Source organism: Danio aesculapii, chromosome 20 (genome assembly GCF_903798145.1).
Source record: "Danio aesculapii chromosome 20, fDanAes4.1, whole genome shotgun sequence".
Lineage (NCBI taxonomy): Eukaryota > Metazoa > Chordata > Actinopteri > Cypriniformes > Danionidae > Danio > Danio aesculapii.
In genome coordinates, this window is record NC_079454.1 from 24,218,553 (window position 1) to 24,233,013 (window position 14,461).

The window sequence follows — 14,461 nt, forward strand, 5'->3', positions numbered from 1 at the left end:
AAGTGCATTTTTGTGAGGACACTGTAGTCCAGAGTGGCTCTACCTATTAAGAGAAAGAAGTCCAGAAACTGAATTGTAAAAAGCTTTAGTTTACCAGTTTTTCCCCCTCTTATGTCTGCGCACAAAACCTCCTGAGACCATTTACAACTTAGATTTATAAAAATGATGTTTGATTGCATAAGAATGTTTATTTCCCTGTAACAACACATTAAGCTTTTGTTTACTTGCATAGAGAAATCTGAAGAAAAACAAACTGTGAAATGCAGACCACACTTATATAACTTTTTCAGTCCTTTTTAAAAGCCATTTATTTTATTTTTGCAGTGCAGATTAGTGCTTGCATTTCATAAATAATCAGCTTTTTTCAATGTTTGTATTTGCATCTAAGTATTAAACGACATTCAGTATTTTAATGCTATTTTCAATTTCAATTCATCATTATTTCTATAGCGCTTTTACAATGCAGATTGTGTCAAAGCAGTTTAACATAGAAGTTCTAGTAAATTGAAACTCTGTCCGTTCAGTTTAGTTCATTTCAGTGTGGTTTATTTTTCACTGCTGAAAAGGACCAAATCCATCAATGCGCAGCCTCACAAGTCCCTAACCAATGCAGCCAGTGGCAACAGCGGCAAGGAACAAACTTCACCAATTGACAAAAGTGAAGGAAAAAAACCTAGAGAGAAATCAGGCTCAGTTGGGCACGACCAATTCTCCTTTGGCCAAACTTCTTATGCAGAGCTGCAATCTAGGCGCTGGAGGCTGGAGAAAGCTGGACGTCCATCGTGGAGTAGCTGCAGGTGGGAGAGGTTAATACTAACAAATTAGTTGGAAGTATTCAGAGACATTTGTTTAAATCATACCTGTCAATTCTCCCATTTTTCGCAGGATTCTCTTGTATTTTACAAGTCTATCCCGCCATCATCCCATAAAGGTATTTGCCTGTAATTCTCTCATATTTTGAATCTTTCTATGAAGGGTGGCAATAAACATTAAAGAGACGATCTTCCCAAAACGCAACCCATACCACCGAACCACCAGGGGATGCCCCTTGCTCTTAAACGTGAATCTGTTCTGTTCTTTCATTTTATTTAGGCATGAAAACACTTTGAAATGAATATAAAAATGGTGGGATTCCCTTCCTTTTTATTACAGGCACCTTTGCACCTCCTATGCAATCCTCAATACAGTTAGTTCATCTAGTGGTGCGTGACTGTCAGAGTCGCTCCAGTGACAAAACAGACGCTGTTTTCCAAATGGATCCTGTACATGTGATTTGAAGCCGAGCGAAAGTGGACACTTTGGGTTTTTTGTGCATGTTTGAACAGACATATACACATAATAATAACAATAAAAATATATGAATGTTTTCAATATAGATGTGTGCAATTTTAAAGTGACACCTCTGTTATTTAATGTAATCAAACAAAAAATTGAAATGAGAGATTCATTCGCTGCAGAATGTTTAAATTATACAGTGAAGAAAAGATGAATCAGATTTGATAACGTGATTCAAATTCTTTATAACTAATGATTTAATAGGGTAACCTTTAATTTTTTGCAGCATTTTCTAATGTTTGCTACTTATTGTATCCTTTGCAACCAAACAGCTCCAAATGAACAGATTTAGTAATTTGAGGATACTTTTTTGGGGTGGGGAGGTAACTTTACAAGTCCAAAGTTACAAAATCAGTGGCTGGCATTGTGTGACCTCACAGTATAATGGGTTGACCACAAGCCATCATAAAGTACTGACATCTTCACAGGAATGTTCAGGTCTACTCTGTATTTATATTTAATCTGCTGTTCTTGAGGTGTCTGTTCAGTGAAACACCTCAAAGATTCTTGAGCTATCTTGAGCTATCAGCTCTGCATGCATTTAGGTACGTGGAACTAATGAGTCTATGTTTATGCCGCTAATGAACAACAGCTAGTGTCATCTGCTGAAAATGAAGGCAAGCATGAGGGCTCATTTATCATTAATTAGAAAAAGAAAAAAGTACTGTATGTAAATTTGTAGGCTGACTGACAGCTTGTTTATCATCTTCTAACAAGGTCACACATTAAGAGTTCGGTAGACAAATGTAAGAAAACAAGCAGTTCTCATAATTAATGTGTTGGATCCAGAAGAAATGGACAGGAATGAAGATTTGAGTGACTTTGACATGGGCCAAAATGGTATGGAAGGGTTACTGGATCAGAGAATCTATAAAGTGCCAAGGTTTGTGGGTTTCTACCAGTCAGGAGTGATGCGAATTCGCCATCAGAGGCACACTATTGTCACAGAAGTCTCACCAATATTTTAATGATGGTTTTGGGAGGAAAAGTGTTATGAGTGCAAACCAAATAGATGACACCTGTCCACTGTCAAAAGGCCACGTGAGCATTTCAACTAGACTTTGAAGTAGTACAAAATGGTCCCCTGCTCCAGTGAGTCCCATTTTCTAGTTCATTATGTGGATGGCTGTGCACGTTTGCAAGTTTACTTGGAAAAGTAATTGCACCAGGATCCTCTATGGGATGAAACAAACTGGTGGAGTGAGTGCGATGCTATGGGCAATGATATTCTGGAAAACCCTGTGTGTGTGCCATTCATGTAGATGCAAATTTGGCACATGCTTCCAACTTAAACAGTGCTGCAGATAAGGTATGTATAGAGGGCAGTTGAGGCCTAATAGTTGGTGAGTTGTGGGAGTGAATGTACCACACTCTCTCCATCTTCAATGCTGAGGTGCCCTTGAGCAAGTTACATAACCCGGGTGCTGGAAGCAATAGCTGCCCACTGCTCTGGGTGTATACTCACTGAGTGTGTTTGTGTGTGTGTGTTCTCACTCCTCACTCAAAATGTGTGTGTGCAAAGTAGAGGACCAATTTCAAATATGGGTAAAACCATACTTGACAAGGCTCACTTCACTTCATACAAGGTCATGGCAATGGTGTTCCCTGGTGGAAGTGGCCTCTTTCAGCAGGATAATCCAGTGCACACATTGTTCAGAAATGGTTTGAGGATCGTAATGAAGTCTTCAAGGTGTTGCCCTGACCTCCACATACCTCAAATCTCAATCCATGCGAGCATCTGTAAAATATGCTGGGCCAGCAAGTTTGATCTAAAACGGCTCCAACTTGTAATCTACAGGACTGTTGGCCTTGATGTTGGACGACACGGGACAGCATCGGGAGTCTTGTAGAGTCCTTGTCTCAGCAGGTTGTGCTGTTTTGGCATGTGCATAGAGGATTAGCTGCAAATTAGGGAGATTTCACATCGGGCTGGTTGTTTAGGCGTATGTGAACAAGGTCATTGTTCTTGGATCTATGCCAAAGCAGTTGGTCTGAAATTGCCTGAATGAGGTGATGAGAAAGCAGTCCAACCCAATGGACCAATGAACAAGGCTTTCTTACAATATATGTTATTACTTAACACTGCATGTAAACTAGCAGTGTTCATGTAAACTAGCAGTGTTTGTTTTTAATGCCTGTGTTGGAATTAATTGGTAAATCTCCAGCAATGACAATGTGACATGCCAAACTGAAACTCAGAAGAACATACAGTATGGATGAAGAGTGGTTCACAACACAAAAAAACAACAACTGAAGCCTTGACTCTTATTAAAAATAAAAAATATATATATAAAATTAGCTACAAAGAAACTAAGCAGGCACAGGACGTCAACATGACATTAGATTAACGTTGCACCCCAACATCGTGGGGACGTTGCATTTTGTCTGAAAATAAAAATCAGGTTGAAGTCAGATCCCAATGTCAGGCTGACATCATTGTCCAATGTTCAACCTAAAATCAACCAAATATCAACGTCTTATGATGTTACAGCTTGACATTGTGTGAACGTTACCACTACGTCTATCAGATGTTGATTTTTGGTTGCCATACCTGAAAAATAAATGTCAGTATTTGTCATCAATATGACGTTGGTTTCAGATGTTGGCTCGATGTTGGATTTTGGTCACTTTCCAACACAACCTAAAATCAACCAAATATCAACAACATTTGACGTCATTATTGGACATCAAAATAACGTTGCTCTTAGACGCTGGCTAGACATTGAATTTTGTCACAACCTATCACAACCTAAATCTAACCTAATATAAATGTCTTAAGCATTTTGTGCAAACAACATCATAAGCACACATCTATTATAATGTATGACTGATATGAGCAGTATAAACACTTTGACTATTAAGATGCATTTACTTGCATGTGACAAACTTGCATGTGACAAACTCATGACCCATTGGTGTATATAATTATAACCAACATTTTATAATTTTATATGTAAGGCTTATTGTACTTTTATTGTGTTTTAACTTTCATTATTTTGCTTCTCTCATTTCTGAGCCACTTTGGATGCTCGGTGAATATTAGTTTAGTCTACAAAGCTTATTTATTCATTTGAGTATTAAAGCCTAATGAATGGTGTGGCTATGGTTAATTTTGCATTTCTGCTAAATGTGGTCATAAGTATTGTTAGAAAAGATCGTGACCATAAAAAGTTACCCCAATCCATTATAAGAATGCTAAGTAATGTCAATGAATCATTGCAGTATACTAATCAAATAGAGCTTCCTCACCTAATGAGTGGCCATACTATTTTGAGGCTGTGTGCTCATTTGTAGCTCCCTGTACCATTTTTCTTATCTCTGCACTTCCCTTGAAATGCTCTGAGCTCCATCAGGCAGGCTTCAGTCCTGACTCGTGCCTATTTCAGTGCCACTTAAACATTCACAAACATAACCTGTGACATTACAGTAATAAGGCTATAAATGGCTTACACAGACAGCTTGAAACTTCTCTGAACTTCCTCTAAGCACAAACTACTGGGAATGTTTACTCCATGACGATTTTTTCCAATTGTCCAAAACTAAACCTGCTGTCGTGTTTTTATTGGATTATGCGCGCCCTCTATAGGATAAACTCTGCATCTACATGATTGTTCATGTCGTTGCTGTTTACATTAACTACTTAAATTGATATTATCATATATTTCAGTTTGAGTAAATTTATTATCATATACGCCTATCATCTAAGTCTATTCATCTCTGTTACTTTAACAGCTAGGTCTGAATTTTTATACATTAGCTACTGACTGTTTCATTTCTTTATGCATTATAAATTGTCTTTTCATTAGCCTCTTAAAAGGAAAAAAGGAAATATTACAGGTATCTCTTCCTCGTTTTCAGTCTTCTATGATGAAATAGTTTAAAGTTGTGTTACTGGCAACGTGTGACAATCAGTTACAAAGATTTCCTGTGCCCTTAATTTTATTTACCATGTTAGTCATTCATAATATCCTTTATGACATCATCCTCCAGGATGTGACATCATTTCGGTAGGAAAACAACAACAGGAATATCGGTAAGTATTAGCATGGATTTGATGAATTCTGTCTTATCACATTTTTTGATTTTCACCTCACTGTAAAATAATGATCAGAGAATCACAGACCATCAAAATACAAGTATCACGATTAACATTTCAAGATTCATATCAATAGTAAAATAAAACAAAATAAGGTTCACCTTCTGTAACCTTGTCTATATTCACTGGCAATATATATATATATATATATATATATATATATATATATATATATATATATATATATATATATATATATATATATATATATATATATATATAAAGGGGCGTAGTGGACATTTTAAGTGGGGACGACGACTGTATGAGATCATACGTTCATATAATTATTAATCACCTGTTTCTAAATGGTCTGTCTCTAAAAGAGATATATATATATATATATATATGAAGAGTTGCAAAAACCTCTAAGTGCCAACAGCAATTTCCATCGAAAATGAACATTTTTCTCAGTCTTCTTTGTTTATGTTGAGATATTTCACTTAAAAGACGAGGACAATTACTTATTCCTTGCCATAAAAGTGATATTAATTAACATAAACACAGGAGCCTGATAAAAATGCTCATTTTAGAGGAAAATGTCAAATGGCATTTAGAGGTTTTTGCATCTAAACTCATCACACACACACACAAACACACACACACAGTTTTTAAACTCAGTGTTGAAGGTAATGAGTTAATTAAATACCTCATTGCTTCAACTTAAATGGACTACGTTCACAGTACTCATAGATTAGAACTCAAATGGTTTGCAGCAATCAGTTTCCTCAAATGGTTTGAGTTGAGACTTAACTTGTTGGGTTTTACAGTACTCAGTTGGTTTGAGTTATCTTCATTTATTGGGTTTTACTTTGCTCAAATTTAATTGAACTTAAATGGTTTGTTGCAATTGATTTCCTCAAATGGTTTGAGTTACCTTGACTTTTTGGGATTTACAGCGTAGGATAATATTTTAAGCATTATTTATACAGACAGGTCTTAGAAATACAGCACTAATAATTAACATAAACAACAGTAATCAAAAAGTGTGCATGGTAGACTTTAATACACTAAATTTGTTTTTTATCGCCCTCTGATGATTTTAGGTTAGTATTGCTGCTGATGTTTTGGTGTGACGCAACACATTCGGTCCGCGAAGAGTCACATTGTCATCTTCATCTGTACGGTGTCACGGTGTGCATAACGTGACTGAACAGAACAGGATGACAATAATCCAGTTCTTTTATTTTGGCATCATGTACTTATACCCTCAACAGTTTTCTCATGCTCCACAGGGAGGAAAATGGGTTCTGGACATTATGATGGTGAGTAAATAATGACAGGATTTCTTTTTTGGGGTATCTAAATATCCCTTTAAGCTGGAATAGAAACCCACAAGTGCAGCTTTATGAAAACTTTTCCTGCCTTTACATTTGAAATTAAACATACAGTGACATTGGCATGGTTATTTTCAGAAAAGCAGATTTAGATCAAAGATTTTTAATGGCAGTCGTGTCCCAGGACAGGGATGTGAACAGTATTTTGGTAGAATGATCTGTTATTTTATGATGAAGTCACAGGAAATGGGACTTGATGTGATTTCCAAAGTAGGTCTATGGAATACAGAGATCCATAAAACACCCTGGAGTTATTGAGGAAGAAATGCAATCATCGCTGGCACTGTTAACTGTGTTAACATGAACAAGACTCCAATGTAAACACTTTCTAGGAAATTACATTATCTGATACTTGAGCTGTAGTAAAAATTGAGGCAAATTGCACGTGGATTCAATTGAAAGGCTTCATAATTACCTCCAGAATTGGACTGCTGGGTTGACATAGAAACTGGGTTTTGCATGATTGCAGGTGTTTTGTGTTCTTCTGAACTCTAGTTCTGCTGTGTCCTACATCGGGCCAGTAAAAACACAACCCACCCATCAGTGTGTTTGTGTTCAGGCACAGGCTGCTGGCCTGCCGACTGACAGTCTGATCTGGGATCAGATCCAGTCCAATGAACTTTAAGACCCCTTTTACACAGTGAGTTCAGATGTCTGGAATGCAATAATCCATCTATTCATCACATTCACTCACTGGTCACTTTATTAGGTACACCTATGCTGATTGGATATATATTTGGATATGCATGTGGCCTTTAAAGAGTTTTTTTTTTTACTCTTTTTGCAGGTCAGAAGTAATATGACAAGCTAATTAAACATAAAAAGATTATGTCCTTCAAAGTAAATTTTCATGATCATGGTTTACTGATTTTGTTCAATCTAGTAATTTACTGTTATATTAAGAATGTAAGCTAATTTCAGAGTCTGTAGAAAATGTGAATGTAAACAAGTGCAAGTGAATATGCTGTGTAAAAGAGAATGAAACTTGCTACACAAAACGTCAAGGCCTTTAGAGTTTTTATTGGCATGAAGAGCTAACCATCAAAATAAAACTTGTTTTAATTATGCAGAAAATGTTTCAAAGACCATTTTTAAGTGGTGTATTAAGTCATCGCTAAACATTAAGTCTCTCTAAAAGTTCTTGGGTTGACTTGTGCGAAACATTAAGTTGCACTTAGAGGACTTTTTTGTGCATTAGCATAAAACTTGTAAAAGTACGAGACTTAATTGTCGTTAAAACTTGCTTGGCATACAGAACATTCCCTAATTTGCTCTATTTTAAGAAATTCTCAATCTGCATTTGTTTTCCACCAGCCCTGTAGCCTACAACAACCTTCAAAACCTTCAAATCAATCATCAACACATTTAATCTTGCAGACATGGAAACACATATGCAGAGGTGCAAGCTCAGTACTGAACACATGAACACTCTGAATAGACCATTCATCTCGGTGACATGCAAACACATGGATTCTGCAGCTATGAAAACACCAGCAACATGTCTAAGTCTGTGTATGCAATTTGTCAATCTTTATTTTTTTATTGATTTTTTTTACAGTCTGGTAACCAGATGAGTTTAATGAATTGCTCTGTCAATAGAAAGTTGTCTAGTCCCACAGAGACAAACAAGCACAACTTGACAAATATTAATAATAATAATAAAAAGATCTCAGATAAAGTATGTCTATGGCACATTCAGACTACACAATGTTTTCGCCTGTTACAACAGTAAGATTATGGGATTTTTGACTGCAAAATTTCAGAACCCCTAAAATCATATTGACATGTGTGATGTCATACACTGTCTGAAATAAAGGTGCGAGAGCTGTCACTGGGCTGGTACCTTTTCAAAAGGTACACATTTGTACTACATATTGGTACCTCAAAAGAATATATTAGTCACTACAAATTTTAAGAGGAACACTTTTGTACTTTTTAGGTACTAATATGTACCCTTGAGGTATTAATGTGGACCTTTTAGGTACAAATTTGTACCTTTTATAAAGGTACCACCCCCAGTGACAGCTCTCATACCTTTATTTCTGAGACTGTAGAGAAGGCAAAGATAGAAATTGTGCCTCCATTTTCATTACTTCTGTGGTGTTTGTTGTTTTGTGTAGTTAATTTGAGATTTCCTTTCAAGTGTGACTAAAGTGTGAGTGCCTTATTTTATTTTGTATATCTTTACACCTGTTTATGGTTGAGAAAGGACGCTCAGGGTAGTTTTTGTTGTAGATTTTCATATTTGACTTTTTCATTAGGTAAGCTAGTCCTCTAAACTTAGCTAGCTGCTTTCTGTTTGCTGTTTTAGGCTTTACTCACTCAGTTTAGTATCTAGTTTCTGTTAAAGTGTCTATATTTCTATTAAATAAATTCAAAAGTTTATTTTTTCTAAACCTTGTGCTGACTTCACTCTGAGGCTGTGGATTAAAGTGCGTTTATCTTTTTTTTTAGTTCTAATTCAATATTATTTACCAAAAATTTTAGTCTTCTTTGTTACACCTCCGAACAAAACCCCTAGACTTAAAAGTAGGTTGTAACAATAGTGTAAACAAATAATGTCTAATGAAAGATTGTGTTTTGTACATTTCATAATCTCTCTTTCCATTCCCTCTTTCAAGGGTTTGCACGGATTCTGTGCTCCTGTTGATAAGTCACACACATGTTGTTAGCGTGGATTAATATGATTCTAGTCTTAATTAGCATGTTGTTAGCATCTTGCAAAAATTAGTTCACATCTTGGTAGCATGTGTCATCATAAATTAGCATGTATCTACTATTAATTAGCATCTTAGCACAAATAGGCACGTTGCTTACATGTTTCATGCATGAATTAGCATGTATCTACCATTAATTAGCATCTTAGCATAAATAGGCATGTTGCTTACATGTTTCATGAATTAGCATGTATCTACCATTAATTAGCATCTTAGCATAAATAAGCATGTTGCTTACATGTTTCATACATTAATTAGCATGTATCTACCATTAATTAGCATCTTAGCATAATTAAGCACATTGCTTAATGTTTCATGCATGAATTAGCAAATTGCTAACATGAATTGTTTCTACCATGTTTCTAACATGAATTAGAATCTTGCTATCTTGGATTAATATGATAAATAGCATGTTGCTAGGATGTTATTGGCTAGCTGCATTGCTAATAAAGGATAGCAGATAAAGGTCTGAATATTGTGAAGAATTTACTGGTTCAACATGTTGACCTCTTCATTGGAGACATTGTTGTTTACGAATCACAATAACACTCTACGCCAAACAGATTCTGCCATGTAGCACTGATGTTCCTCCGGTGACTTGAATTCCCTTTTGTCACTTCTTTCCTATAATAAAGAAGTTCCTATTCTTTCCTATTTTTGTCACTTCTTTCCATAAAAAGAACTCATATATAATAATAGTTTTTTTAAATCATGCTAAAATCAGGCTTAGCTCAATCATGGTCTTCACAAACCTATAAAGCTGCAATCATACTGATCTCCAAAACAGTTCTCCAATATGGCAGCGGGTTCCCTGTCAAAGGCTTCATTGATATAGACAAATGTAGTGAGCACTGACCATGACCACTGACCGTGATCTCCCAGTCTGGAGACCATCAGCGGAAGGCATGCCAACAGAAACATTAGTCATCCTGTTCCTCTGAGAGTGCTGGACACCGTAACAAACCTACAAGTGATCTTTGCCTCATCTGACAGCCTCTATTCTCAGTCCTAGAGCTCTTGTGGGCTGTTAGTTTGAAGGCTAACTTTAAAGCAAAGCGGCAGTGGCTTTATTCAACTATGTGAGCCAAAAACAATCCCGCACTAAGGCTGCAAGGACGCTCAATACTGTACTTACCGTCTCAAAATATTCATTAAGGTGTCACAGCGGCCTTCCATTACAAACACACGACTTCCAAAGCGTTCATCTAAGGTTATATATTTAACCTTCTAGTAGATATATAGCGCCGAGGACTGTATTTACGGCTGTGATCTGGTTCTGTGCTCAGGCCAGAGGCCAAACGCATGAACTGATTCAGATTTAGGATCATGTTTCTTTATGTGGCCAGAATGAAAACTGATTTTAGATCTGCAATTCACCCTAAAATATGCTTTAATAGAACTCAAACAGACGTGGTAATGAGTTTTGCTATAGAACACGTCAGGTTTGGCAGCCAAGTAATGATTGGACTTCTGGAATAAGTTTAACAGGGGATATAACTGAGCAATGGGATTGTTTTGAAGGGGCCAAAAAGAGAACAGTCCTTGTTTCACAAGGGAGAGTGAGGATTTATAAGCTTGTTCTTTATGTATAACTGCAGATGTTGTGTGTGATAGATAAAAAAGGTATTATTTTCCTTTTCCTTATAGCTTATATCACGATCTGATGACATCTGTTGTATGGAAGGCCGTCTGGGCCAAAAGTCTTTAAAATGCATTGTATTTGAATGTGTTGTAAGGATGAATTGCGATGTAAGGATGGCAATTTTGTATGTTTTTTGAAAATACATGCAGTTTGACCATTTTTAGGAGGCAGTTTTTATGGAAAGATATATACTGTCTGATGTTTGCATGCCAGTACTATAATTGCGTTATCCTTTATGAATAAAACATCACAGCTGTTGTTTGTAACATATAACCAGCCTGATCTCACGAGAAAGCGTAAGTATTTTATGTTTTGTCAGTTTAGTGGCTAATTCGTACGAATTCGTACGAGTTCAGTCGTATGAAAATGTACGATTTTAAAAAGGAGGCGTTGCACCCAACCCCACCTAAACCCAACCGTCATTGGGTGATGAGCAAATCATACTAAATTGTACGAATTAGATTGTACGAATAGATACGAATTAGCCACTTAATCAAAAAGTTACGAATTGCCGTGAGATTGTGTTGCATATAACCTAATGTCCACCATGTCACATATGTGTAAATTTAGATTCAAATTTTAGCATCGATATCGCAATGTGATCATTTACAATAGTCACATCGCAGGATTTGCGTGTGCTTTTGATATCTGTGATTGTATAATAACTTAAAAGCTTTCAGTCTTAAAAAATTGTATCACTTGTGACTTTTATTTTATTCATAGGATTTATTTTGTTAAACTATTTTCATTTTTATCATTCAATTACCGCACATGAAAACTGTTAAGCTCAGAAAACGAAAAAAGACTTTTTTTCAATTGTATCTTTTTCTTGATTGTATTTATAGATTGTTTATTTGATTTTATGGAAATGCACTCCCACTTCAGAATCATCATCACTAGTCTAACATTTTAAATTCTTTCCAAATAGAGATATTAAGTCATCTGGTGAAATTGTATTCATATCGCAATATATATCGCATAATTAAAAAATATCACAATGTTGGATTTTTTTCAATAACTTGCAGTCCTAGTGGACAGTCAAAACTGTTTGATGATTTGATCAAATTTCACAAAATTTTGGCCATGATGACCTTTGATACTGTTCTATTGTGTATCTGGTAGAATTTAAAGACACTTTTCTGTGAAAAGGTAAACATTATCATCATACCCTAATATAGTTTTTTTAGGTTTGGATAATATACTGAATGCATTTTGTAATGAATTTCAAAACCGGAAAAAAACTTTTTGTTGGGAAAAAGGAATATATTTAAAACATATTTTTGTCTCTTTTTCTTTTCATTAAACAATTGTATTTGTATTGCTTAAAGGTAATATATTAACTGAACTTCTTCTGTTGAGTGTGATATGTCCTGCATACTAATGAAGCATTTTTGCAGATATAGATGAAGCTAGAAATCCTTAGGCTTGATTGTCTAAAATTAACCTGCGCTCTGCAGTGAACTTCCTGTCAGCAGAAATGTGTTGACACTGAACACAGAATATGTGTAGTCGAGAAAGTCTTACGCTTTTAATGCTGTGCAGAGAATTAGTAGAAAAAGAGGATGTATGTATGGGTGCGTCCAATGAGGACTGGAGAATGATTGACAAGTGACGAATTCCACAAAACTCCACCTATTAATATCAACTGCATCTAAACATTGAAGTCAGGAGATGAAATGGGTTGCGCACCTCCTGAATGTAACTCTTGCATTGCAGTGAGAAGAACAGAATTCTGTGAATCAAATTATTCATTTATATCCAATAAATTACTAATATTTTTGACTAATATTAAAAAAAACCTCTCCTGACCCTTTTTATTGAACACGCATGGAATTGATTAAAGATTCCAACACTGCACATCACAAAATAAGTAAGTACTTTTGAATATTTTGGTTTACTGTAAGCTTGTGACTATTTAACCATACGATGATAATAGTACACTGTAAAAATGCTGGGTTCCACATGATTGAGTTGTTTTGAGACAACATGAAGAAATAAAGTTAACTTTACATTACGTTTTTACAAATTTAAGTTGATTAAACATAAAAAAGTTGTCCCCCTAAAAACTCAAGAATTGTGCTCTTTTAGCTCATTTTTAATAAGTAGTTTAAACAAACAGCAATTTTTGTTGAGTTAATTCATTTTTGGGGAGTAATAATGATAATCAAATACATCGTTTTTTAAATTATTTAATTATTTTTAATTATGTTTTATCAGATTTTGTACACAAAAGATGTTTTCCAGACCAAACACTCTCAAAATGCTCTAAAGGCTACACGTATCTACTGTATGTGTAGGTTAAAGATAATCATAACAAACCTTTGTTTGTATGTGTGTGGATTAACTTGCAAAAATTAATTATTCGCCTCAAAAACAGTAATGTGCTCTAACAATGAAGTGTATAACACTGCAATACATTTCCATTTAATTGTAATTAACCTGCAATGAAGTGTCTATTCTGTTCACACTATCAGTAACAGTATCACTTTAAAATAAATTAATTATGTAGGGTGGCACGGTAGCGCAGTGGGTAGCACTGCTGCCTCACAGCAAAAAGGTCGCTGGTTCAAGCCTCGGCTGGCTCAGTTGGCTTTTCTGTGTGGAGTTTGTATGTTCTCCCTGTGTTGATGTGGGTTTCCTCCGGGTGCTCCGGTTTCCCCCACAAGTCCAAAGACATGCGCTATAAGTGAATTGGGCAAGCTAAATAGTCCGTAGTGTATGTGTGTGAATGAGTGTATGGGTGTTTCCCAGTGATGGGTTGCAGCTGGAAGGGCATTCGTTGTATAAAACATATGTTGAATAAGTTGGCGGCTCATTCCTCTGTGGCAACCCCTGATTAATAAAGGGACTAAGCCGAAAAGAAAATGAATGAATGAATGATTAATGTAAGCCCTCTTTTTGAAAGTATACTACACTGTGCGCTTTCATAAAGGTGTACAGTGTATACAATTGTTACATTGCATAGTGAATAGTCAGGTCAGCAATTTTAGACATGCCATCTTTTCCTAGAAAACCAATTTCAAACCTAGACGATCTTAGATCTAGACAAAGAAAATTTGTTTTGACCTAATTTTCTTCCCCATCCATACTGTTTCCATGGCTGCACTCATTGTAGATCATTCAAACCGTCAACATTGCTAATCATCTTTGAAAAAAACAGATTTTATGCATTCTGCTGACAATAAAAACATGCCCTCTGTGAATCCGCAAAACCTCCATTTGCTGTTTCTGAGGTCTTCGGTGACTCAGTTTGATCTGCTTAGTCAGGAGCTGTAATTGTATTTGACAGGAAATGACATAGGAAATGTGCTAGATGCGGTTTAATACCTCCGTTTCC